This window comes from Fringilla coelebs (genome assembly GCF_963513975.1).
Source record: "Fringilla coelebs genome assembly, chromosome: 12".
NCBI lineage: Eukaryota > Metazoa > Chordata > Aves > Passeriformes > Fringillidae > Fringilla > Fringilla coelebs.
This window is the reverse complement of record NC_140038.1, coordinates 9247855-9253854: the sequence shown is the minus strand read 5'-3', so window position 1 is coordinate 9253854 and position 6000 is coordinate 9247855.

The following is a 6000-nucleotide window of genomic DNA, read 5'->3' as shown; positions in this document are numbered from 1 at the left end:
TCACCAAAACCTGGCTTTTTTACTGAGAAAGAGGGGTTATTATGAATAAATGCCATGGAAATTTGGGCACGATAGCTGTTATTGTCAGACTGTGCGCATGTGCCAACACATCACAGTGTCAGCACTCTCTGGTGTTTGAATAATGAAATGCCCATTCCATTCTTCAGTTTTTCTCCCTCTACCAAAGGAGCAGTTTCTCACTATTTCTGCCACTATTTTGTCTGCTTTAGTGATGAATGTCTGAACACCAGCTGACCTACAACACAAAAGTTTGGTTGTTACATGAACTGTCTGTGGACTAAAGCTCTCATGAAGCTGAACTGGCGGTGGCAACAATGAGATATTTTAAGAGTAAAAGCTTAAAGTCACCTAGACACAAATATCATAGCATGAGTGCAAAGCTGAGTTAATGAGCTCAGGTCTACCCTGTGTCAATGACTGCAATATGCATTGCAAAGACTCCAGATCACACAGCACCAGTCCCAAAGTGGGTCTCTGCATCTTAATCTTCGCCAGAAGAATTATATACAGAATAGAAAAACTTGAGAAATAGATAAGGCAAGTGAAGGAATGCAAGTAGAAAACAATTAACACAAACACTTTTAAAAATGGAGCTAAACTCATGTAAAAAAGTACATTCTAAAAGAACATGGAAAGAGACAGTTCGGTTTCATACCATGTTACTAACTCAAAGAATAATTTTACAAACTGAAACATTGGGAACAGATTTAACCAAAAGGAGAAATGTTTTTTAATTTCAAATAGTACAGCACAGCCATAGTTAAAACAATAAAACAGGGTGCCTCATATTACTTGCTGAACTAGGTATGCTTCTGAAATCTCTTACATACTCATTAAAAAATTTGTTCTACTGTAGCCCAGACACAATTTAAACTATCCCCTTTGCCAGGAGAAACTAAACTTTAAAGGCAAGCACTAACTCAACTACCATGGCTTTCTGGAAGAATAAATTTATTTTTATTAGCATGAGCAGTATTGCAGAAGATGGATCAATTTCCAGTCAAAAAGAGATGAAACAAATCTGATCAGCAGCCTAGTTAGCTCACATGCTCATTACTATATATGAGCTTAACCACTTTTCTGAAACAGAGCTCCAACATTAGAATGAATCTCCAACAAAACTCAAATCTTTGTTTGATGAGATCTACAAAAATATTATACAAATTGGAAAAAATATGTTTTCAGATTTACACAACCCTGACAACCCTTTCTGGGGATCCGTCTTCCTTTTGCTCAGTTCATGTGATCTCTAACATCATCTCCCAAATGAGCCAAAGCTCCTTCTCTGATTTCCTCTGCAGATGGGACAGACAGTATTGTACTGTGCCCCAGGCCAGTGAACAGAGCAGAACACTTCAGGCCCACTGCAGAATTGTTAGCAAGAGAACAGAAACCAGGGATGCTGTGAGCAAACACCTGAGAGAACTGTCTGAGATACTGTCTCAGAAACTCCTCTGCTAAGCTGGGTTGTTACAAAATATTATTTTATTGTATTCAGTATCTCCTTAACCTGATTTTAGTTTAAAACTACTTCTACTTGAACTAATCTTCTAATATTTAAAAAGAGGAGAAAGATCTATAAATAACTTCATCAACTTTCCACGATCAGCATCACACATAATTTTAACTAGCTAGTTCTAGGAAAAGTCTCGATGTTTGTTGTCACTGAACACATTAAAATTCAGGTCAGAGATAATTACTTCCTCTACAAACAGTGCCTTTACAGTGAGTACAGTAGCTTTTCATGTATCGGCTGTGTGAGGTTTCAGTGCACTTTTGGACTAATTTTGCACTAAGGCTATGTTTTGCAATACAGCTGTTAGTTCAGCCTGGTTAAAAAATGCTAGGCAGGTGATCTTCACAGAAGTGAAGTCACTGTTCTGGAGGTATCAGTTTATGACACTCTCAGTCCAGAATTTATTACTTTAACTCTACTTAAGTACCTTTTAAGACTCAATTTACAATGAAAAGAAGTATTACTGAATTATGCTTATAACCAGAGCTGTTTAACATGCATTAAAAATTATTAAATGAAACTTAACACTAAATGTTAAAGGTCAATTTTTCAATTTATTGATACAAGCAATCATTTTACAATTAATATTTTCACTCTTCAAGTTATCTCTTTACAGTAAGAATTCAACTTTTCTTTGATATCAAACAGTTACTTTTATCTCTACATCCCACTTGCTGCTTCTTATGCAGTGGTATGATCTTGCAAAATCTGAGCTGCCAAACTGAAGAAGAATGTCCAAATCTAAGTAAACAAAATAGCTGTTCTAATGGATCTTTTCCTTTTGATCACGTTTTACAGAAAAGAATCCACAACCTAGTCTCTGAATTTCAAGACTTTTGGAGTGCTTCTTTTACTCAGGACAGCAAAAGGTATAAGAACTGAATCTGAGGGACTCCTTAGAGTGCTCTGGGGCACTTGCAGCAAGAGCTGACTTCAACAGAAATTATGGGGCTCAGCATGCCTAAAAACTAGGCCTTGTATTTTTAAAAGCTATCAAACATTCTGTTGTTAAAATAACATCTCTTTTTAGTGTGGCAGTACAACAAAAAGAAACCCCCTATGAATTTCTGCTGGCTCTGCAAAAACAACAATTGCTGTCGGCATTTGTTTATGAAAACAGGCAAAAGATAACAAACCAGCGTTCTCCCCCAGCTGACAGGGAGGTACACATCTTCTCTAGCTAGTGAAAAAGCTCCTACCTCCCCTAAGCCAAAAGAACTTTTCAGTGCAGTTTAATACACAAACAAGTCATGTGTGCTCATATTGGGGCACAGAGCACAGGGCCACAGAGCTTGACTTTTAATTCCTTTTCTTACACTGGCACAAGTTCCTCACAGAGAGCAGGCATTATCAGGGAAGCCATGGGCTGAACTGGCACTACAGACTCCATGAGCATTTCTTTTATCAAGCAACACATTATACACAAAAGCATGTGTTATTCTAGTTTAAGGGCAACATTGAATGCTAACATTAGCACAGTGAAAATGTTAGAACTTGTTTATACTCGATACGCAATATTAATTTGTTTGGCCATAGTCCACTATAGTCACTGAATATTTCAGAATATTTCACTGAATGAAAAATTAATAAAAATATGCAATTTGATAGTAAAGGCAGATCTGTTGTACTGTTGTCAACACAGCAAAGTAGCTTTGAAAGCCTTCACCTGCATTCACCCTTGATATATGCACTCCAGTATACAAAGTGGCAAATACCATGAAAGCAACAGTATAAAATGTTTTTTCCAAATGAATTTTATGCTGTGTAGCAGAACATAATCTTCCAAGTAAAGAGGAACTGGATACAAGTGATGACACACCTATGCAGGTAAATATTCATGAGGAGCACAAGAGTATTTGGCTCTTTCAGGCTCTGGAGTTTTGGTTCTAAATACCCAGTTGGATTTCTTACAGACAATGGCAGGGACAGGAACAATAAAGGCAGCCCAGCAATGAAGGCTGGAATGAAGAGGGATAGCATGGAGAGATCTGAACTTGCTCCTGTTATAACTGCAGGGCCCTCCATCTAGGTGACAAGATAGTTTCTTTTTCCAAATCTGCCCCATTAATTGAAAGCATCTCTGTTGAAAATGAGTGATTTCTCAAAAGCACCTTGGTAGCTCTCTTTAAGTCAGGTGGGGCTGTCTTCCTTAGACAGAGATGTAACACATGAAGTAACAGCCTTTTGGAATCCCAGTGATCAAATATAGTTGGAAATATTCAGTTTAATTTTATTGCTAGTTTGCAATAGGTAAAATGAAATTTGCTGAGGAGGAGTCACCATTTTGTTTCACATTCTGTAGCCTTTGTTTAAAACAGGCCAAGGAAATTATCTCATTTAGGGAAAAACTGTCTACTTCCAGAGCAGACCAATGAACATGTAACAAAACTATCTGGTAGGAGGGCCTAAGAAGTAGATTTTGGTCCATTCCTTTTTTCTATGTAACTTCACACATGGCAGTACTTCAGGCAGGAAATGGCATAAGATTTCCATTTGCAGTGAAATGAAAGGTCATTCTGTAGCTTTGGTAACAGGCTGGAAAAGCCTTTGTGTGTGCTGCAGCAGCCCTCTGAGGGTACCCTCCATTAGAAAGGTTGCCTCTTACACAGTAGGAGGAATTTCCATCATCAGTGAAAGATATTTCTCCTTTACTTTGACATTGCCATGTTCTCAAATCCTCTGAACCTCTATACTGGAGGACCACATGCTTTTTAAAAATTTTCAGTGTGGCAGAACATTGCATTGATAAACTAACTTTTTTTTCCCAAAAATACCAGCTACCACTACAACAAAAAAATCATACAATTGTCATAAAAACCTGGTAATATTACAGTGGCCACTTTGAAGAGTGGTCTAAAGAGTATTTGCCAAACCTTTTGATCCCTAGTAATCAGAACAGAAGTGCCCAAAATCCAGAGATTAAAGGATTAGGCCTCAAGAAAGACTTGTGGTATTTCAAGAAAATGTGACTGATGCTCACCACTTATTTTTTACAGTGCTGATGAGATTTAGTGTTTAAGGTCCTTTCCTGTTCAGACATAAAAGCTGCTGTAATCAGAGTATTACTAGGGAAAACTACTCTGGTTGGGGATTCAATATGTTTAAATTGTTGAGCCAAGGTTATTGTTTGGATTAGGTTAGGAAGGATGACACTGAAATAAGTAAGCCCCAATAGTGCAGTGAAACAGAGAAGAACAAAGAAAAAAATGTTTATATTTGTAAACAGGGATCTGGATAGCACAAGTATGCTGGTTACAGCTATATAAAAAAATAACATAGACCAGCCTAGAAACTAGGTATTGTAGATGTCTACACAATTACTAGAAACAGCAAAACAATATTTCCATGTCACTGAAATCTATATGAAAACAAAACTGGAGACACTGGAGATGGAAGAGACTCAATAGGTCAGCCTGCACATCCCCCAGCTCTGTTGTCCCTCAAAATCTGTGTACCAGGTTCTCACACACCTCCCCAGCTTCTGCCACACAAAACTTGGCACACACCACTGACATCCATCAGGGTTATCCTGCCAGGAAACAAAAGATACCAGGGTATAGTGGTGCTAACCAGCTTAGGATGTCTGTCAGAAAGGGCTAAAGGACTTGCACACACTTCATATATTCAAACAGCAGCTTTTTCACAGGACATCCATGGCTATGAATAATGCTTGGCCCTCTTCATATTTTAGGGAGCTGTTAGAGATGCATGAGAAAATATCAGCACAAAAATACATTCCAATATACAGTCATGCCATTTCAAACACCATTGGATTATTATTTCTGATTAGGGGAAAATATCCAACAGCTGTCTGGGGAATTCCCTCAATGTCTGGATTATTGATTTAATAGCTACATATTGTCTAGATCCTACCATTCCACTAATGTCTGAAAATGCTGTACACAAGTTTGGTTTTGCTTTTTTCCCTATGATTGCACAATAATAATGTATTTTAGTCTGATTTTTAGGTGAATTCAAGATTAGCTATAATACACTCCACACAACAGAAATATGAAATAGCAATTTATATCTTTTAAAGTAAAAAACAAGAAGAAAAGCTAACAAAAACAAGCAAACAAACACCCCCCCTCAAAAACCCAACCAAAACAAAACAAAAAATACCAACTCAAACAGGTTTCCAGAAATCTGCTAAGTTTTAAATTCCACTTAAAATTCATTCCAAAATTTTGCTCTTCCCTCTCTCCCCTCCAGGAATTGAAACTAGAAAATGAAGGAGAAATTTAAGGTAGGGAAACTATTCAAGTCTGAAGTGGCTGTAATGGTTACAGTTGCTTAGGTTACAGTGATACGCCTTGGATTTAAGTTTGACATCCTCTCTGGCACATTCAGAATAAATAAGTAAACAAACAACTGCCTGCTAGCTTGACATTATTTGCCTTCGTGAGTGAGTGCAGCCTGTCTCTGGTTCCCTTCCTTGCGGCTGGCTGAGCCTGCCCAGGGTT